Source organism: Euprymna scolopes, chromosome 7 (assembly GCF_053919585.1).
Source record: "Euprymna scolopes isolate OS-2025 chromosome 7, ASM5391958v1, whole genome shotgun sequence".
Lineage (NCBI taxonomy): Eukaryota > Metazoa > Mollusca > Cephalopoda > Sepiida > Sepiolidae > Euprymna > Euprymna scolopes.
In genome coordinates this window covers 141,631,291-141,654,679 of record NC_136488.1, presented here as the reverse complement: position 1 = coordinate 141,654,679, position 23,389 = coordinate 141,631,291, and the positions used below count along the sequence as shown (strand labels likewise).

Here is a 23,389-nt window from a genome sequence, read left to right as displayed (position 1 = left end):
TTCTTGTTTTAAGGGGGGGGGGGAGTAGTGACGATTTCTCTCTCTCTCTCTCTATATATATATATATATATATATATATATATATATATATATATAAATATATATATATATATATATTTAGGGTTAGGTATCTCATAAAAATGATTTTATGGGGGGATATCTCACCTTTCGTGGTATTTGTTCGGAACAACACAAGAATGTTCTTATGTAGAGAAATGCCGTGCTATTTTGCAAAATAGAATTTTAATTTTTTTTCAGAATAGTTGCGTGAATTTTCAAAGAAGGTATCGCAATGAAGATAGTGAAGGAGAGTGGTGCGGCATCCCGTAAAAAGCGAAAAACAAAAGAAGAAGCAAAAAAGAATAAAGGTACGCTGTTGAAATTCATGGAAAAGACTTCTGTGGCCAAAATAACCGAAACGAAAGTTGAAAATCATGCTGAAGCCGAAGATGAAGTTGATATTACTAACGTTGATACTGTTACTTCGGAAGTCGACATTAACAGTGTTGATACATCAAAAACTGTCAATGATGATAATGCGCCTGAAATTGAAGAATTGGAAAGGCAATCATGGCGCGAAAGCATACACTGCAACCGATTTTAAAGATGTTTTTTTTTTTACACAGTCATCACCACTTATCAAGGCCCGGAAGCCACTCAGGGATAAGGGTTATTGCAAGTACATTACGTTAGTGTGGAGATTTGATGAAGTATTTACTTAAGGGGGCGGTTCATTAGGAATTTGTTGACATTAGACTTGAAGACATCCAAGTTGTAGTCCGGTGGGAAGCAGGCAGACGGAACAGAGTTCCACAGGCGTGCAGTTCTAAGAAAGAAGCTTTCTGCTTTTTGCTTTGGTTTATGGCCAGTTTCAGTTAATCGTAAAATTCGCGCTATGCTTGTTCGGCAGGGATCTGCCGCTGTGCAGCACCTTTATCATGAATTCAAGGAAGTAGTCCGACCAGGAACAAAAACAAAAGGCGACGTTAGAAAGCTAACTAAAAAAAATGGTTCTATCAGGAATTGTGCAACGGTGAGAAAAATTTGAAAACATGGTGTGTTCTCCTTCCAGAGAAGCCTTATTTTGCTTCTGCTGCAGACTGTTTTCAACTGGACTGACGAGTTTTTCTGCTGATGAGGGTTTTACAAATTGGTGGAAATTAAACCCAAAAGTATATGAACATGAAACTAGCACATCTCATGCTAAAGCGTTTCTCAACTGGAAGGATCTAGAGATCTGATTTGCTGAAAGAAAGGTAGTTGACAAAGTAGAGCAACATCTTATTGAGAAGGAAACTAAGAAGTGGCGAGACATTCTAGCCAGATTGCTGGACATCATCAGGTTTCTCGTCAAGCAGAATCTGGCACTACGGGGTCACCGGGAAGACATCCATAATGATAAAAGAGATCAAGAAAACACAGGGAATTTTTTGGAATTGGTAAATTTATTGGCCAAGTATGACCTTGTGCTTCGTGAACATTTGGTAAAAGTTAATATGGGAAAGAAATTCGCTACTTCTTATCTGTGACCAGAAATTCAAAATGAATTTGTGAGCATTTTGGCAAAGCAAGTGAGAAATAAAATCATCGATCAGATCAAGGAAAGCAAATATTTTTGTATAATTTTTTAATGTATCTCACAAGGAGCAGATGAGTGAAGTGTTGCGCTATGTAAAAATTGAGGAAAATAAAGTAACAGTGGAGGAGTCGTTTCTCCGCTTCATCGAGACAAAAGGTAAAAGCGCGGAGGACATTTCTAAACTGATTTTGAGAGAACTGAAGAACGATGGGATTCAGATTGGTGACTGTATTGGCCAGACATTTGACGATGCTGCTGTTATGGCACGCCACTGATCGGGTGTCCAGAAACGAATCTCCGAAATCAACCCAAAAGCTCCATTTGTGCCATGCACTAACCATTTATTAAATCTGGCTTGTGTACATGCTGCTTTTGTAGCGGTTCACTCTGTTACATTTTTTGGCTTTCTGGACTGGTTATTCTCATTCTTTTCTGCATCTACACATCGCTGGGACGTCTTGATTCAGTTGACCGATCTAAGTATCAAGCGGACTATGGAAACTAGATGGAGTAGTCGAGTAGATGCTGTAAATGTTGTGGTAAAAAAATTATTGGAAGTCGTCATTGCCCTGGAACAGCTCACAGAAGAAGGAGAAAATGCAACCACAAGATCAGATGCATCTTTGATTATCGACTAGGTATTGTTGTTTCCGTTTCTTTTATTTCTAAGCCTTTGTAAAACTATTCTCCCAGAAATCAATGATGCCCAAAAGTATCTTTAAAAAAAAGGGTGCTGGATCTGCAACAAAGTTCTCTTAAGCTGACGGCGTTGAGAGATTTCCTTCTTCAGAATAGAGAAAAGATGGTGGACACTGTAATAGACGAGTAAAAAAACTCTGCTCTGAAATGGGGATAAGCATGGAGCATCGTATCCTCAAAAAGAAACGAATTGATGGCGAACGATTGACTGGTGCAGCACTGGGGTTTGATACTGAGTTGAGACAAGAAATTGACTGAAGAAATATCTAGCAGATTTCAACAAGTTCACAATCTTGCAAGTAAATACGCTTTCCTTACACCGTCAAATCTCGTTGATGATAATTATGATTGTCAGCTTAGTGAAGCTGACGAAGATATAGAAAAAGATAAATTCTTTACAGAAAGGAAGAGATTACAGTATTTTGTAAAAGCTTCAGGAAAAGACAAAATCAATGGACCTCTTGAACTTTTGAACTTTCTACAGGGATTCCGTCTCTAATATTGTGATCTTGCTGCGCATTTTCCTTACCCGATTATTAGCCTTGCCAGCTGTGAGCGCTTTTTCTTGAAACTGAAGCTCATAAAAAACTACCTTCGATCAAAAATGACCCAGACAAGGCTTAAAGACTTGGCAATCCTCTCCATAGAGAGTGAATTTTTATAGTTATTAATGCCTTTGCCGTAAAAAAAGCGAAAAGTATATTTGTAAATTTTCAACCGACTTGATGCCTTGCAATAGTTCTCTCTCTCTCTCTCTCTCTCTCTCTCTCTCTCTCGCACACACACACGCACACACACACGCACACGCACACGCACACACACGCACACGCACACACACACACACACACACACACACACACACACACACACACAAAAAGAAATATAGCCTTCTTTTCAATTCATAAATAAATTTATTAAAAAAAAAAATTAAAACTATTTTTAAAAGGACTGAAACATTATTAACAACAAATTTCTTAAATTTTGCGCTTAAACAGAGCGATTTCTTCCAAAATATATTTGTTATGAATTTCAAACAAGTAAAAAATGATTTGGTATTAAGTGCATTTGATGCGTATTTTATTTTATTCAAATTAAATCAACGTTTCTTGACGTTAATGTTTACATATTTATTATTATTCAAATTATTGAAAAGAAATTGTTAAATTAAATTAAAATTTACAAAAAGGGGAATTATGTAAACATTAATCTGAAGGGAATTGTGTAAACATTGGTTCAATGAAAATAAATATTTTGAGTTTTTTTTTTTAATTTTAAAGGTTTTAACAGATTGTCATATGCTAGCAGTGAGGAGGGACGACAGAACAAGTAATCATATACCAGCTGGGGAGGGCAACAAAGGTAATCATATGCCAGCGAGGGGGCAAAACATGCAAATATATGCCAGCGGGAGGGGGAGAGAAACCGGTTATTATATGCCAGCGGGGTGGGGAGCAAAACAGGTAATTATATGCTGGGGGGGGGGCAAATTTTACGACCGCACTGGGTGCCAAAAACTGATGCTAACACCACTAAGTAGAAGTATATTTACGATGTATTCATGATTTGCATAGGTTTTGTTTACTTCATACATTTGCATTTTTATACATTGATATTGTAATGTTATGACTCTTTAGGATGTGATCATAGCGTAGTATCTGTTAACTGTGGCAAGCGGGAACAATGGCCAAAACCTTATTATTATTGTTATTGTATTCTTATTAATTGATTTGAGTGACGGATGCTCGCTGGATTAGTTATTATGATTAGAAGAATAAACAATTAATTGAGGAAGAAATAATTGACGTGTAAATCGCAAAAGGAATGCGAAAATAGAAAATAGATGTAAACATTCTTTTGGATTTGGATAAACAAATAACTAGATGGAAACATTAGATTGGTCTGAGACACATAATTAGGTGACATGGGAGAACACGTAGTCAGTTTTGGAGAGATTGAGAGAGTTGAGGATTGACCACCAGAGCGGACAGACGTCTAGACAGGAGTGGACAGACAGCTTGGGAGCGAGCTGTATGAACAGAAAATGTAGACAAACTGCAGATCCTGTGAAAACCATTTGAGACAGCAGTAATAAATTTATATTACAAAAATATAAAGAGTTGTTTTAATGGTTTCACAAATAAGAACAGATGTCTCAATTATATGGTGCTGATTGCTTCATGGTTCGTCACGGAGCAGCGGGAAGATACAGAAGAACTCTCCAGGAAAAAGGTATGAAGCATATATTATTCTTCTTACATATGAACTGTAAAAATATCCCGTGTGATAAGTCTCATACAACATGATTCAGTTTACACGTCAATATCATGTCCTCCTAGCTAAACAACATACATACGATTTATACGTTTATTATCTGTCTGTTAAAAGAACATCTTACATCCACTACATGACACGTTTTAATATATCATCTCCTCCAATATAAATCAATATACAACAATATGACATTGTAGATTGGATATGATTTTATACATACCATACTTTGGGGTAATTGCGCTAAGTCCGGTGTTATTACGTCCTAGCTAAAAGTGCTCTTTTGGCAACCGCGTATATAAAGAGCACTTTTTGTTTTTAGTTTAGTTATCCCCGGATTTGGTGAATTTATCCCAAAGTACGGTGGATATTTTAATCATTCATACATTTACATATATATATATATATATATATATATATATATATATATATATATATATATATATATATATATATACCTACATATACATATATATACATATATATATTTGCATATACATACTATATATATACATACATACGTATATATACATATATATACATATATATATAATATATATATATATATATATATATATATATATATATATATATATATACACTAGACTACCCGTGACCCGTTGGGTCAGTATGTTATATTAGCTACGGAATTCATGTATGAGCGTGGCACTTGTGACGTAAAGAAAATAGTTTTTTTTTCACATAACAGAAACATTTCCATGAAAGTATATTAAAATGAAAAATCACGGACGGATCATTCACACATGAAAAAATTCTTCCCTATTTCCCTAAAGTTACCTATTTTTCCGAATAATCGCTCAAAAATCGAAAATTAAACATGATTTTCCTACGAATCGAACGCCGTCGAAAGTAATTTAGCAGCAAAAACGCACATAAACCTACCGATTAGAAATATAAGAATGAAAAACCCATATTGGAATCCTTTAACCAAGTTATAGAAACTTAAAATCGAAAGAAAAAATAATTAATAAACCTGAAGCAAAAAAATAAAACCCAAATAAATAAAATAAAACTAATATTGAAACAGATTAGTAAATGTGTCAACAAATTCACCGTTCTCACACAACTATTTTATATCTAGAAATGTAAACAAAAAATAAAAAAAAGAAGGAAGGAAGGAAGGAAGGAAAAGGGACGAATAGAGAGTAGTAGTAGTAGTAGTAGTAGTAGTCTTTGCTTTACTACAATTGTTCTTATGTTTGTCAACGGGTTAAAGTTGTTTAGTTGTAAGAAAATAACGACAGGATAGTTGTAATAAAGAATAGTTGCAAAACACCCCTACTCTTCCCATGTTAAATAATAATTTTGAAATAATAACGTTAATATTTCAGTGCGCAGGTCAAAATCTGCAAAAGAAGCGATTTGAGTTTATTTGTTTACGTTGTTATAGGTTAATGTTTATGCGCGCATGCGCAACCGGATTTCGTAAACTGGAAAGTGAGTTACATCACTCATTACAAGGTCATTTGAGTTTTATATATATATATATATATATATATATATATATAATGGAAGAAATAGTATCTTTTTCAATGAAAAGAAAATATAAAATCTGATAATAGAATTCGTGGAACAAGAGATTGTTTTTCTAGTTGGATTTGGTAAAAATGAATTTTAACTACTAATTGAGTGAGACAGGTACAATGACTTGGGTTCAAAAGGTCTGCTTTGGTGTCTGGGAGATGTTGTCATTTGGGTCCACCTGTTGTATTTAACTACCAGACCACCAAGCCAGTGATAAGTTAGTTGGACAGATAAATAAATAAATTGAACCTAGGGAGAGATATGGTCATGAAAAAGGAAGAAGAGGGTCACAAGAAAATAGAAAATGAAAAGAATAAAATAAGGGGATAGAGAAAGGAGTTCACGAGAGAAGAAAAAGAATAAGATAATGGAATAGAGAAAAAGAAGAGGTTCAGAGGAAAAAAAAGGAAAAGTAATCTTCAATATGAGAGAGGGGAGAAGAGGCCAGTTTTATAAAAACGATTGGCTTTTTAGAGTTAGGGTCCTTTTACTGGCTGGCATCGAGGTGTCCACATCGCTCTCACCCCGCCTGGGGGAGGGCGAAACCTTCATAAGAGCTAAGTTGAAAAGCTCTTGTTCTTAGCTGCGAAATTAATTAGAGGAACTTAAGTTATACAACCTGCATCATGAAGCTCGGATCAAAGAACTCGACTTTAAACAAGTGTAGAACGATTTATGAATAATTATTTTGTTGGTTTTTACGAAAATGAACCAGAGTTTTTCTTTCTTTCTCGATTGCCGGCCTGTATGAAGATGCAGTTTATTTCAGGTATGCCCTGACGCCAGATGATGAAAGAGATAGACTGGATCTAGCACGAAGCCAGAGTGACGGCCGAAATCAACAATGTTGCCACACGGACTTAGGGTCATGCACATTTCGCGTGCCCTGAGCAGCAGAAAGATATTTTCCAGTGACCAGTGAGAGTCTGGTCACCCTTGAGGGGTCCACCACTAGACAAGTAAGAATGTAGCCGTGCTGGGTTGCATCTATGGTCCTGTGAGCTGGGAGCGACGAACAAGGCCAAGAGTACATCACAAGTATGCGCCCGTGAACCAGGATAGCGACGGATGCGGCCCGGCCCTCGGACAAGAGAGGGTGTTAGGGTTATAAAAGTTGGTGCTTGTATAGTTTAATCAAGACATTATAAAATGAAAATATCGAAACATGTTTATATTGTACGTATCCGTTATGTAATGAAGTTCTCCGAAAAAAATTTTCACTTGATTTCATCAAGTAGTTTTTTTTACAGCGAAAAAAAACAATTTGTTATGATACCGAGCAAAAGGTTCGATTTTTAGGACGAAAAGTTAGAATTAAAGATGGGTAGGGAGTGTCGGCGCTTTAAATTGAGTTACCTCCCCGTGGCGTGTTAAAAAAATTCAAAAATGTCTACCTTCAACGTGCTGTCATAAAAACGTGTTTTCGTGTTTTTCCGCTGTAAAAAACAAAAAAACAACAACAACAAAAAAAAACACGGTCAAATTAAGTGAATTTTTTTTTGAAGATCTTCAGTCCAAAATGGATACGTACAATATAACCCCCTTTTTTCGATATTTTCATTTTTTAATGTCCTGATTAAACTGTACAAGTACCTAAAGTTTAACTCGAAAATTACGTTTAACAATATACCGCATGATTTAGCGAAGCGAATTGACTTTGTAGAGCTATTCAAATCCGGAATGTCTGTAGGAGACATTGCGAAGACCTTAAATGTGAACCGAATGTTGGTGTTGAGAGCACTAAAACGTTTCAAATCAACTGATGAGATCAAGATACTTGGTTTAACTTGGAGAGTAAAGTCTCAGTTTCCCACCATGCAGATTTAGAGAATCTGAAGAAGAAATTAAGTGATCAATGAGCTACCCCCAACCGCCTCCCCCCCAAAAAAAAAATCATCAGTGACTCGTGTAGAACATTCACCAATCGTCTGCAGCAGGTTATTGATGCACAGGGCGGTTACACTAAAAAAGTTTGGATATTTGGAATCTAGTAATCTATATATCTATAAAAGTAAAAGTGTTTCTGTGTGCGTGTGTGTGTCTGTCTGTGTACATTTCCCTACGCAATAACTCTGTCAATTTTAAGTCTACAGACTCAAAATTTGATATACAGGGTACTGAGATTTGGGAAAATCTTTGTGATCGGTAATCGGCTAGAAATTTGGCTGTTAAGGGATCAAAGTTCCTTTGGACATGGATCTAACTTAATAACTTGATTTGAGCCCCAAACAATAGATGCTAAGGGGTCATAATAGAGGTCAAGGTTTAAAAAATTGAGCGCTTTTTTTTTTTTTTTTTTGCTAAACATAACCTCCAAACACCCGGGCAACGCTGGTCTGAAATGCTAGTATATCTATAAAAGTGAACGTGTCTGTGTGTGTCTGTGTGTCTGTGTGTACATTTCTCTACGCAATAACTGTCAATTTTTAGTCTACAGACTCGAAATTTGATATCCAGTGTACTGAGATTTGGGAAAATCTTTGTGATAGGTTATCGACCAGAAATTAGGCTGTTAAGGGGTCAAAGTTCAACGATTTGACTTTCGAGAACTCTACCAAACTCCTTCGACAATTTTGGGTCTAAACACTTGAAATTTTAGATAAAGGTTCCTTGGGCATGGATCTAACTTAACTTTATTTGAGCCCAAAACAATAAATTTTAAGCGGTCATAATAGGGGTCAAAGTTTAAAAAACTGACCGCTTTTTTTTTTTGCTCAACCTACACCTCCAAACATCCGGGCAACGCCGGGTACCCATGCTAGTCTATATATCTATAAAAGTGAACGTGTGTGTCTGTGTGTACATTTTCCTACGCAATAGCTCTGTCAATTTTCAGTCTACAGACTCGAAATTTGATATACAGGGTAGTGAGATTTGGGAAAATCTTTGTAATTCGTTTTTGACAAGAAATGTGACTGTTAAGGGCCAATGTTCAACGATTTGACCTTTGAGAATTCTACCAAATTCCTCCGCCAATTTTGGGTCTAAACAATTGAAATTTTAGATATGGATTCCTTGGATATGGATCTAACTTAATAACTTGATTTGAACCGAAAACAATAAATGTTAAGGCGTCATAATAGGAGTCAAAGTTTAAAAAAAAAAAATGACCTCTGCGGTCTCGACCAAATTACTCAGACGCCGGGCTAAAATGCTAGTGTTGTATATATTCACGTTTGGGTGAAAATTCCGAAAAACCTTGAAAAAATGTGAGAGAATGGATAACAATAACAGGGACAGATGAAATACTAAAGTGAACGTTGAAGGCGGAGACTGACACACATGAGCTAGCCTGACATATAGAAACTACTACAGAAGTGAAACACAGAAAACAAGAAAACTATAAGTGTATGATCGTGAGTTAACCCTTGCCCCTTAAAAAATATCAGCATCAAGTGGTACTACACCGAATAGTGTAGTGGAGAGTCAGGGAGGATGAAAAACGGAGAAGACTAACTAGACTGGATGAGTGCAAAGAGGACTGGGACCCTGGAGAGGCTTGTTGCCACTTGCCACCCAAACCACAGTGAAGACCAATGGTTGCTGCCAATTAAAAATCAATGGTAAACTGCTATGGCTATAATGCAAATCCATCTGCAAAGATTAATGAAAGAGGTGGAGATTACTGGAAATCTGGGGATACTTGTTGTCACTCAAACTCCAGGGAACACCACAGGTTGTTCTCAAATAGAAATTTTTCGATGATGTCCTAAAAGTCTTAATGCATAAAAGCATGTAAAATTATAGTTCCAATTATATTTAAAATTTTAATATTTCGAACGGTATTAGCTCGTTATCAAAAATAAAATGTTTTGGTAAAAATTGAATAAGTATGAAACGTTCATGAAAACCTAGATGTTTTCAAATGTGCCTCAATGTATATATAAGTCGATTCACGCGCAATTTTTCCATTTTATTTTCGGATTATTTTTTTTTTTCTATTGAGTCGAGTTGAATAATCCTGCCTGGCTTGTTTGTCTATTTGGCTTACCTACTTTTACGGCATACCAACCTTTTTGGGGTTGTTTGATTAGAAACACAATATGTAAAGAAACCCATCTAAATCAATCGAGTTATTATTTTACTCATAAGTTCTCTAATTGTACTACAAGATAAATGCGGCAATTCATATTTGATTTGATTTGATGTCGGTGTTGCTGACTTTGAAACTACTGATGCATTCCGGATTGTATTACAAAATAACTCAATGACACTTTTATGACAATGTAAAATTCCTTTTTAAAAAATGGGCCGTTTATGTAATATCCTATGTTTTTTACTCCTTTAATCGTGGAGGGTCAAGAAGGATGAAAACACCGGCACGACTAAATATCCGATTCAGCTCCTGCGGATTCAAGCAACTTTACACGTTGTTTCTATATGACAAACAGCAGGAGCAGTCAGTCGTACATTGGTCGGGCATAATTTTAGTCGTACATATTTAGTAAAACCATAACGAAAATGCTACTGAAAGTGTATATTTCTAATAAGATTTACTCACATTTTTTTTTTCGATTTATACGGCGCTAACAATTCATGCCCCTCTCCAACGGCCCGCCACAAGTCTTATGTTATTCATACAACGACGAGGAACTCAGAATCATAGACTTTGTGCCAGATGCGTGTAGGGATGAACAAAAAATAAAATAATACAATTATGATGTGAACACGAAGTCACAAAATACATGAGCGAAATAACATATTAAAAATTAATTGATAAATTCCTGTAACGAATTACTAAAGTGGGTGGCGAATATCACGTGATTATATTCGTACCTATCCACGAAAAAGAAACAAACACAAGAAGTTGAATCGGCCCCTTTCTTCGATACGAGACAAGTTAAGCATCGAAAACATGATCCCCCTCGATTCGTCAATCGAACACGGACGAACGTATGCAATCGTTCACTTTCAAGAGACAATGGATACCCTCGTGTAATTGTAAGAGAAAGGTCACGCAAGCCCACACTACAATTCTCCTGAATCGGCATTGCTTGAGTCCAGTGGCAAGGAGAAGTGCTAGACGATTGGAAACAATGTCGAGAGGATGACCTCCAATCTGTAGAAAATGGGAACAAAAATGAATGGTCACATTCAATGCTGCCAAGACTAAACTTGTTTCCTTCAATAACCACAAGAAACCTTCTATACCACCAGTAGCAATGACCAAAGATTCAGTATGTGAAAAGACTTCTTTTGAACTCATCGGCCTAACGTTCACACGAAACATGAGTTGGAACAATTAAATTGAAAGCATTGCCAGGACTGATGCGAAGAAGGTAGGCTCTCTTTACCGTGCTAGAAAGCTACTAACACCGAAATAATCCTGTACCGCTATAAGGCCACCATTCGCTCCTGTATGAAGTATTGTCGTCATATTTGGGCTGGTGCATCTGCTACTAGTCTTTCACTCTTGTACAAGGTTCAAAAGAGTCGCCAACCTGATAGGTCCTGAACTGTCATCTAAGCTGCAGCCTCTGTCCTATTGAAATGTTACGTTCCTCTGCTTGTTCTACAAGTATTTTAATGGTGAATGCTCTGACGAACTGCAAGCATTTGTACCCCGACGACGTAAATACCCTCGACAAACCAGACAAGCAGCTAAATCCCACCCCTACACAGTGGAGATCCCTAGATGTAGTAGTTTCTTCCCCAGAACCGCTAGACTTTGGAATTCCCTTCCGGGTTCCTGCTTCCTCAACTGTACTGACATGCAGAAGTTCAAGTGTAACGTGAACCGGCATCTTACTGCCCAACTCCCTACATGGTACCCCAGTAGCTTATGTGCCTGATAGTAGTCCTCTATACCAAAGTGGCAATGTGCCTTGTTTGGGGTGAAAATATAATAATAATAAAAAAAAGATATGTGGTGACCACATACAGTACCTGGAATCCCAAAATGGTCACCCATTTTAGCACTGACCAGGCTCAACGTTGCTTAACTTCGGTGATCTAACGGGAACCGGTGTGTCAACGTGAATTATGCCACATATAATGTAGGCGGAATGAATACAGACGAATAAAAATGAATATGGACAAAATAAATGTAAATATGGACCATAAAGAAAAAGGTTGAAATTACAAAAATGCCTTTCGGAATCACCCCCACCCCCACCCCAAGGCACGAATAATCTAAAAAAATATACTTGTTTATTTTTTTCACAAAGTTTTTTTTAAAGAAAAAAAATTAAATGAATGAATAAATAAATAAATAATATAAAAAACGGGGGGGAAATGGCCTTTGGAAAAAATAATATTTAAAATAAAAAAATTGTAAATACATTTTATATGAATCTAAAAATGCATTTGCAAAAAAATAACCTCTCGATTGAAATTTGGGAGTAAATTCATTTTATTGTTTATTTTAATAATACCACAACAGACTTTTACGATATTTTGCGCTGACAAACCCAGTAGCTCGGCCATGTAAAAGTTGCTTTAATAATACCACAACAGATTTGTACAATATTTTGCACTGATAAACTCTGTAGCAAATCAGCAGCAGGAGTAAATAATCGCACATTATTTAGTCGTACATTTTTAGTAAACCCCCTTATGTACGATCAAAATCCGGCACGACTAAATGTCCGATTCAGTAGGTGTATCAGAATTTTTGTAGGAATTTTTGACACCCCTAACACGAAACTGCGAATAATATATAAAAAAAACTTGTAATTTCTTTTTTAAAAGTGTGTTGTTTATTTACTTTATGGATTATACTTCCAAAATAAACTATTAAAGTTGTATTAAAAGTAATAGAAATATTTTTTTTATTTTTAAAAAAACAGTAATGAAATTAATTGAATTTTACGAGCTCAGTATTGTTCAATTTTTAAACTTTAAAAATCTATCAAAACTTTTCTAGTGATTCAATTTTTACGATATTTTCAGGGTCAATGTGAAATTTTATGCTCTTTCCAATAAACCGAATATAATATTTTAGACAAACGTTTTTTTAATTTTTTGAAAATGGGGAGGGCGTGCCCTCCCCATTTTCAAGTGTCTATTAAAAAGTAAATAATTAATTTACTCACCAAAGTTTTATATATCACAAATTGAAGATAAAACATCAATAAATAATATATTCAAATTTAAAACAAAACGGTAGCGTTTTTTAGAAATTTGCCTGTAAATCCCAAAGTGTAAAAACTTAAAAAAAAAAAAAACCCACGTTGTTTTTTTTTTTTTTTTTTTTTTTTTTTTTTTAATGAAACCTTGGTCCTGGCTCCTTTAATTGAAAAAAAAATTAGGGCTTGAATTACATTTTTCGAAGCTTGGAAAGACGGTGGAATTATTCAATATTTTTCACGAAATTTCTGACACACCTACCGATTCAGCTCCTGCAGATTCAAGCAACTTTACACGTTCTTTCTCTATGACAAACCGCAGTCGTATATTGATCAAGAATAATTTTGATCGTACATATTTAGTAAAACCCATTTGTATAGTTTTTTCGATGAAAATTTTTGTAAAAATATAAACAGGTTTTGTTTTCCAGATTTAGGGAAAATATTAAAAAAATAAGAGCCAGTCACTAAAATAAAATGTTCCCTTTATTTAAAACAAAAAGAAAAAAATTGTTTACTTTTAAAAATCGTAAATTTTTTTCTGTTTAAAAAAAAATTCTTTTTTATAGTAAGTATTTTTTGAAAATGTTCTCCAAAAATGTACTATGAAAAGATAAAAATGACCTAATTACCCCAATTCGCAACCTGTGAATCTAAAAAATAAAAAATAAAAAACTAGAAAAAAAAAAATAAGCAGCATCCTTTTCCGTCTAAATTAAAAGCGGTTGCTTAACACAAAAAATCCCAGGTTGCTCGAATGACATGCCTAAATATCACACGGATAGCGAAGGAGACAGTTATTTTGCCTTGTCGTGCCTTATTTTGTCGTACATAAATCGTAAAACCCAATTTCTAGGAAATATCAAATAAATATGCAGTATCCCATGTATATCCCGGCCAGGCTGAGATGACATACAGCGCTTAGGATTTCCAAATGCTCACTCCACTAATACTGACCAGAATCAACGTTGCTTAACTTCAGTAGTGTGTAATACCATAATTATGCAAGCGTGACGGTTCGGGGCGAGGCAGTGACGTCTTTGCTGGTGGTGACAGACTTGTAAAATATCGGTCTAAGCGCGTGGGTTTCGTGTGCAACGAACGCAAACTGGGGCAGCCATGTAACGATATTTTCTTTATAAAGAAACTTTCATAATGCAAAAAAGGTTGAAGAAATAAAGAAAGACATGTCTGCTAAATGACACTAAAACGTTGAAAGCATTTGTTTTGCTCCACTGATGCATCACTAGATCAAACAATGAGATTTTGATAAACGTCTATTTTCAACGACATAGAGCGATGCAATGGGCCATATATATATATATATATATATATATATATATATATATATATATATATATATATATATATATATATATATATATATATATATATGTTTTGAGAAAAATAGAAAAACCGAATGAAATTATTAAAATAATCAACGTTTCGTCCTTATTTCAGAGGACATCTTCAGGATATTGAAGTAAAAATGCAAGAAAAGAAAAAGTCATAGATCGTACGAAAAATAAGACAGTTTTTGAATCCTACCCATGTCGGGAAGGACAAACATATGTGTAGGATATCAACATGGGTAGGATTCAAAATCTGTTTCTCTTTTTCGTATGATCTATGACTTTTTCTTTTCTTGCATTTTTACTTCAATTATCCTGAAGATGTCCTCTGAAATAAGGACGAAACGTTGATTATTTTAATAATTTCATTCGGTTTTTCTATTTTTCTCAAAACATAACGTCAACCACCGCTGGTATTTTTACATTCCTTATATATATATATATATATATATATATATATATATATATATATATATATATATATATATATATATATATATATATATGTGTATATATATATATATATATATATATATATATATATATATATATATATTAGTGTTACATGATAAGGGCTGTCCCCTTTTCATGTAAGTTTTTTTTTTTTTTTTTTTTACACAGTGATCACCACTTATCAAGGCCCGGAAGCCACTCAGGGATAAGGGTTATTGCAAGTACATCACGTTAGTGAGGAGATTTTATGAAGTGTTTAATTAGGGGGGCGGTTCATTAGGAATTTGTTAACATTAGACTTTTTAGTAAAAAAAAAATAGGGAATTAGTTAAATGTAATGCCAATGCGCTAGCTGCCTCAAGGCGGGGAGAGTCGGCCAAATAGTCGCTAAACTCAAGGACCGGAAGATCGGGCTTTTTTAAAAATTTTTTACACAGTGATCACCACTTATCAAGGCCCAGAAGCCACTCATGGATAAGGGTTATTGCAAGTACATTACGTTAGTGTGGAGATTTGATGAAGTGTTTAATTAAGGGGGCGGTTCATTAGGAATTTGTTAACATTGGACTTGAAGACATCCAAGTTGTAGTCCGGAGGGAAGCAGGCAGACGGAACAGAGTTCCACAGGCGTGCAGTTCTAAGAAAGAAGCTTTGTTCATTGAATCCGCGTTTTTATTTAGGCACAGATATAGAGTGGGGGAAATTTTTCACAGTGGCTTCAGCTAGACGGGTGTTTTTCGTGAAAGATTGGCGAGGGGGGACCAGAGATTGGAGTTCAGACGAGCACCTGCCATGAAAATAACGATAAAACAAGGATAGACTCGCAACATCTCTTCTGTGGGAGAGAGGTTGCAGGGTAGAGAAAAGGGCATCCCCCACTAAGCCACGAAGTATATTTTGTACTCTGTCAAGGCATGATAGGCTGTTTTTGGCCGCTCCTGCCCAGATATGGCAACAGTATTCCATCCTTGGACGTACTTGGCTTTTATATAGATAGAGAATTGCATCAGTAGTGAGATATCTTTTGGAGCGGTAGAAGGATCCCACCATCTTTCCAGCAACCTTGGCAACAGACTTGATGTACGTGTTCCATTTCAGATCAGGAGTAAAGGTCAAACCCAGAAGCTTGTCAAAACACGGGGTCTCACCCAGACGAGAGCCATCCATCACAATTGATTCCAGCTGGGGATCAGAGCGTTGATGATGTAAGGATAGGAGTTTGGTTTTGGATGCGTTAAAGGTAACCAGCCACATCTTTCCCCACTGAACCACGCGCTCGAGATCAGAGGAAAGAGAATCAGAGAGAACTTTGTCATTTACAGCCTTTGATGTGTTGCCGTAGATGGTCGTGTCATCAGCATAGATGTCAATGAATGATTTAAGTATGTGTTTAGGGAGGTCATTGATGTAGATCAGGGAGATAGTTGGGCCCAGGATTGACCCCTGAGGGACTCCAGCATTTATATTGCAGGCCTCCGATTTTTGTCCATCTACCACTACTCTTATGAGCCTATCGGAGAGAAATGATTTAATGATTGAGAAAACATTTCCAGTTATACCGTAGCTGGAAATCTTGTGAAGTAGACCCTTATGCCATACCTTGTCGAAGGCCTTTGATATGTCAAGAGCAATTGCCCTAGAAAGGAAGCCTTTGTCAAGAGATTCACTAATCCTGTGGGATATAACCGTCAGCACATCTGCGGTAGTTCTTGCAGAGCGGAAACCATATTGTGTGTCACTAAGAAGGTTGTTTCTGCTGAGGTGGTTGACTATTTCTCTATTTAATATGGATTCCAGCAATTTACTCATAACACACAGGAGACTTATTGGTCTGTACTGAGAGGGAGATGACTTATCACCTGAATTCTTAAATACAGGGCAAACTGATGAGGTCTTCCAGGGAGTCGGAAAGCACTTCTCCTTAAGGCAGCGCTTAAATAGTTTCGTAAGTATGGGAGCAAGTTCTGGTTGAAGCCTTTTTAACACTATAATTGGGATGCCATCAGGGCCAGTTGCTTTACTGGAATCTAGGTTCTTGATTAGCTTGACGACCTCATGCACGGATATTTGTATGTTACCTAGCTTGTCCTGTGTTATAGGAGGAAATATGGGGAGTTGATGGCCTTCGTCGCATAGGGTAGAATTAGCTGCAAAGTTCTTTGCAAATAGTTTGGCCTTGTCTGATGCTGACGAGATGACCTCTGGTCCATTGATAATGGTTGGGATAGAACGCACACTTCTGTTCAGGATCCTATTTGTTATTTGCCAAAACTGGTGGGATCCAAGCCGCTGATCAGCTACCTTGGATTTAACAGACTGGGCATAGAGCTCTCTTTCATTTTTTATTACTCTTTTACAATGGTTGCTGGCAGACCTGAAAGCAGCTTTAGTCTCAGTGCATCTATTACGTTGGTAGCTATGGAAAAATTGATTTCTGTGCGCGATAGCAGCAGCACATTCTGGGGAGAACCATGGCTGGCTGTTAGGTTTTTGTTGGAATTTTTTTAGATGGTATGAATTGGTCTATGCCTACAATTAACCATTCGGTCAGATCTGATACTATAGAGGACACTTCCTCGGGCTGCTGCGTAAAACGCTCCTCGAAATGTTCTCAAAACCCCTCGCAGATCTCCCGAGTCGATTCCAGGGTGCATCCATCCGGATGTCTGACTTTCACAATGCATTTGTCCGAGCTACGCCTAGAAACCTCACGGCGCATGTCTGCATCAGAATTGACTGCCTCGTTGCCTATCTTTCTAAGCCTAGCTCTGGCTACTTGACCTTCATAGCGCTCGCTAGTCTTGCACAGAAGGCCCTGCTTAGGTAGTTCCTGACTAACCCTATTACCCTCTCCCATAGCCCGGGCTAGTTTCTGCTCTAGCTGCTTCTTCGTCTTGGCCTTATCTAGTGCGAGGCGCTGGACATACTTGACAGAGAAGCTTCTGATCTTGGCTTTGAGACCTAATCACTTACTCCCGGTAACCGACCCCACTAGTGCCTTTTTAATTAATTTTCTTAATTGATCTCGGAAGTCTTGTATCTTCAGAAGGGAGGTGTTTAACTTCCAGTACCCCGCTAACTTAGGCCTATTTCCTAGCTTTAGCTGGGCAATAACTAGTTTATGGTCCGTCTGGCGTAGCCAAGTGAACGTGGGACAGGATAGGAAGTCTACTTCGCCTCTCCTAACTAACATCCTGTCCAAATAGGTATTTGGATAGGAGGAAACGCTATTGGTCCACGTCCACATCTCCCGCCCCGGATGCTCGACCCGAAACCTGTCGACCAGACCGCATCTTGCCATCAGATGAGCCAGGCTGGACTCGCACCTCTCCGACACTCTAGCTTCGCCTCCTACCTTATCTATCTCAGGGTCTAAGATAGCGTTCCAATCTCCCACTAGCACTACCTGCTTCCAACAATCTACAAACACGCGTCGAGCTGACTGAAGAATGAGACCCTCTCACAAGCGGCTGACAGTCTACAGAAGAAATGAAATGCGTCTCCTGAATCAGAGCCACATCTACTCCCAGGAAAAAGAGGTCAAGCCCCTCGGATTCAGACTAGCCAAATTCAAAGCCATGGTACCTACCTTAAGGTGTGTCACACTCAGCTCCGAAGTCAGTCGGGGAAAGGACATCGACATTGTATGCAATGCTCAAGGTGGTCAGGTTTTTCATGTCCTGACCTTTTCTCACAATGCCTTCAACTTCAGGGTCCTATAAAGTGATGAATGAACCAACACTGGGACCCTTTCTTTGCATTGTTTTGACAGTTCGTCCAGGGAAAGGTCATTTTTTCTAATGAGTTCAATTCCCGAAACAGCCCCTTCAGCGTCCTTCAGTATTGTCCACACATTGGTCTTGCAGGCCGGGAAATTAGAGGGGACATTAACGTCTTTTTCACCCTATCTGTTGGTAGTCCAGTAGAGGTTTTAAATTTTTTCTCTGCCGGTGTGGTAAATCCGTTGCCACAGACAGGGGGTCTACAAAACAAAGTTTCTCCCTCGTTTCAAGGGCGAGGGTCCCTGTTGAAATGTCCGTGAGCAAGGGAGTCTGAAGGGTCTCTCCCTCTCCTGGATCCATTCTTTTCTTTCTGGGGTGATGGCTCAATTTGCATTGGTGTGGGGACAGGTGTCTATGTGGTGTCTGGTGTTGGTGTAGTGTTGGTGTGGTGTCTGCTGTTGGTGTGGTGTTTGGTGTTGGTGTGGTGTCTGGTGTTGGTTTTGGTGCGGTGTTTGGTGTTGGTGTGGTGTCTAGTGTTGGTGCAGTGTGTGGTTTGGGAGTGGAAGTGGGTTGTGTTGTTGTTAGGGGTGGTGTATGCTCACAGAGAATGGGGACCGCCTTTTCTTCCCCTTTTCTTCTTTTACTTTTCTTTTTTATTCTTTCGAATGAACCGGGGAGTGGTGAGATTGAGTTCCTCTCCTTCTTGCTAGTGGATTCATTCTCAGAGGTCTTTTCTTTGCTTGGTCCCCAGTCTCAATTGGTGTGGGGACCTTTGGTTGTTGCTGCTCCTTTAATTGCTGTTTCTCTGGTTGATATTGTTCCTGGTCTGGTTGCTGCGGCCGTTTGTGTTGCTGCTGCCCCTGTTCTGGCTGTTGCTGCTTCGGCTGCTTCTGTTTTTGTTGTTGCTGCTGTTTTCACGGCATCGGCTGTGGAATTGGCCGGAGCAGCCGATGTTGTTGCTGTGGCTGGTTCAATGGCTGGTTTGGCGGCTGCTGCTGTGCCTGCTGCCGTGGCTGTTGCTGCAGCTGTTGTGGAGGCTGCTGTTGTTGTTGCTGCCTCGGTTGTTGGGTTGGTGGTAGGACGGTGGCAGATGGGATTGAGGGCTTCCGTTTCCGCATCTTCAGACAATTCTCACCTGGAACCTTCGGGGTCCGAGGCGCAGTGGATAGAGACGTTGAATCTCTACGGTTCCAGGTGAAAATTGTCTGAAGATAGTGGTTTCAATTCTATCCAAAAGCCGGCCAGAGGCTTACTTGGTCAAATCGTGGTGAGACGACAACAATTGTGGATGGCAGTAATTGCTTAGAATGCAGTCAGGAGATTCGGAGTTCCTATCCCGTCGTGGTTATCACCTGACGAAGGCCAGAGGAATAGTTGGAAGAAACGCCGTGAAGCAACAACTAAGAATGGTGAGGATGATAGTCCGCGATGAATAAATTAATAAATAAAATACATTTGCACAATTTGCAAACGGTGTTTGGGTGTCACTCTCTTCATGATGAATTGCCAAACCAAGCTTAACTCCAAATAACCGATCGTTGCCAAATCTGCAATTAAAGTAAATAGAGTTGTCAATCTCTTAAAAAGAAGAAGAAGAAGAAGAACAACAACAACAACAACAACAACAACAACACAACCACCCTTTAATTTTCGACAACTCGGTCAGCTTCAGAAACAAATTTGTTTCTAGCGCGCTGGATATATGTGTACATGCAGACCGTCGACCGAGTTGAAAGCCGATCACGTCGCCGTTATATTTATGTTTCTTTCTATTCGATATTTTTTTTTTAATGATATCATTTACAATTTGAAATTTGACTGTTAAGGAGTGTCTCGTGTTAAATTATGCCGCTACTTTGATGTCCCAGACATTACGACGTTTTCGGAGTTGTAAAAATGTTTCATCTGCCAACAATAAAATACAAGAGGAGGATAGTTTGTTTTTTGTTCGATACCAAAAAAAAAAAAAAAAATGAAGATTTTCTCTATCAATTAAAATAAAGCTAAAGGTGATGTGTCTATCAGTGTTATTTATCTTTTTTTTTAGTGATTTATTTAATGTAACGTGTTTATTCGATTCGAAAACCATGCAGTGTTTTGAAAAATGCAAATGGCGGCATGATCACGGTTGAACACGGTAAGTTTGGGAAAACGAGTTTAAACAAAAAAAATATACAAACATACTGTTAGAAATTCACTCAATATATGTTACCGTGGGTGCCCGGAAAACTCGTCCCGGGAAAACTCGTCTCGGGAAAACTCGTTTCCGGTAAACTCGTCTCGGGAAAACTCGTCTCCGGAAAACTCGTCCCCTTTCGCTAGGTAGGAAAACTGGTCCTTTATTGAATAAATATCGATTGAAAACACATTTTATGATCGTTCTTGAAGGAGATATTGTTTTTTAAAATAGACTATAGCCCCCCATAATATTTAAAAAAAATATTTTTACTTGTTTAATGTTTTTTTTTAAAATAAAATCCATTTTCTAAGTGTCCGTTTTCTACCTAACTGGCTAAGTTCTTAGTGGTTTCATTTATTTTAAAGCGTTTATTATGTTCCTACAAAGTTAATTACAATTTTTTTTTGTTCTTATTTTAACGATGTTTTTGGAATCATAAAAACAATAATAAAAACAAAACCAAAAAATTAAAAAACAGGGAGCGATTCGATTTTTCGTTACTTTTTTGTTTTGGTTTTTAATCATGATAGTTTTTTTTTGTTGTTATGTTTTTGTTTTCTCTCATACCAAATGCACTCATGCGTTATTTAAAATTATAATTTTATCAATTATCAACATTTATTGTCGTCCTGTCAAATTTTGCAAAAATTAACTAATAAATTAAAACGAAATATTTTTTGGCGCGAGAGATGCCATGTGCTAACAATCTCTCGTTAACTCATTTTTAATTTTTTTTAATTTTTACTTCAAAATTCTAAAATCAATCATTAAGAGAAAAAGTAATCACTAAATAAATTTATTAATCAATTTTATTGAAAACTCCGCTATCGTTTATCAAGAATCTTTTAATTTCATTCTTTGTTAGTTGTTTTTCGGAGGGAGATATAGTTTTTACCCCCCCCTCTCTAAATTATATTTTAAAAAATGTTAAAATTTATTATTTTCTTTTTAAAACCAAATCTTCCTCAGTAATTTCTTTAATTTTCTATTTTTTAGCGATTATCAAGACCCCTTAGATGTGATATACCGGACATTATTTCTCGTTTTCACGTAACACTCGACATGTTTTTAGTTTGTTTTCTGTGTTTTTTTTCTTTACCGAATAAACGATTCCAAATAAATTAAATAACAAACAACATAGTCGGCGAGGTAGAAAAATCGATGTTACCCTTTTATAAACAACAGTAAATAAGTAAATTTCTTTTATATTAATATAAAAAAAATATGCGGTCTCGTTTATGAACATAATAAACGCTTTAAAATAAGTGAAACCACTAAGAACTTAGCCAGTTAGGTAGAAAACGGATACTTAGAAAATCGATTTTATTTAAAAAAAAAAAAAATACATTAAGCAAGTAAAAATATTTTTTAAAAATATTATGGGGGGGGGCTATAGTCTATTTTAAAAAACAATATCTCTTTCAAGAACGATCATTAAATGTGTTTTCAATCGATATTTATTCAATAAGGGACCAGTTTTCCTACCTAGCGAAAGGGGACGAGTTTTCCGGAGACGAGTTTTCCCGAGACGAGTTTTCCGTAGACGAGTTTTCCCGAGACGAGTTTTCCCGGGACGAGTTTTCCTAAATTCGTTACCCTGGAATAAGCGGTGGGTTTCTAACAGTATTTTGTATAATTTTTTTTAGTTTAAACTCATTTTCCCAAACTTACCGTGTTCAACTAAGAGCTTGCCACCATTTGTCTTTTTTAAAATATATCGATAAACACTGTATGAGTTTCGAACTGATTACACGTTTTAAAGTGAGTAAAAACCATTAAAACCTTTTCCAAATAGGTAGAAGAGTAACTTATCTTGCATTTCATAACATATTTATTTGGTATATATTTGTTTATTTGACAACTTTTTCGAATCTATGTGTATAGTAATACAAACCCATAAACGTCTACTATCAAGAACATTTCAAATTCAAGAAATTTTTCTTCCCGAAAAAGATAATTGTCGATGTCAGCATATTATCCTTTAAAGATATAAAATCAATATGACTATTTATTTTGCTTAAGTTATAGCAATTAAATTCATTTTTAAAACAATACATATTCGCTAGCTTTTTACCGTAAAAAAATTGCCAGATATTTTTAAATCAATAAAACAAATGTCACTTTATGAAAGGTATTCATTTAAAACTAGCGGGACCTGTGGAAATTCAACAGCGAACTCTCATATGTAATATATTGATGTTGGCATTCTGTGGATGTTCAGTGTGGTGCCCGGAAAACTCGTCCCTAGAAAACTCGTCCATGGAAAACTCGTACTCGGAAAACTCGTATCCGGAAAACTCGTATCCGGAAAACTCTAGTTTTAACACTTTTTGTGTCATTACTAAACAAAAATAAAGAAAGAAAACACGTATTATCAAAGAAAGCAATTATTTTATTTAAAAGAATTAATTCATGTAAAATAATTCTTGTGCTATTACAAAACAACAAAAAAGAAAACACGGTCTTATGTAATTTTGGTACCGCGCTGAAATAATAACGTTATTATTTATAAAGCCATTCTTAAC

General features: G+C 36.8%; 1 protein-coding gene across 1 annotated transcript in view; it reads right to left on the bottom strand.

Moving 5' to 3' along the window:
• The window catches only part of LOC145280008 (uncharacterized), a 116,932-nt gene extending 98,266 nt beyond the window's left edge, over positions 1-18,666 (bottom strand). The window contains exon 1 of the mRNA XM_080131638.1: positions 18,553-18,666. The gene's annotated coding sequence lies outside the window, so the exon portion shown is untranslated. The remainder of the gene's footprint in view (positions 1-18,552) is intronic.
• Between the last annotated feature and the right edge of the window lie 4,723 nt (positions 18,667-23,389).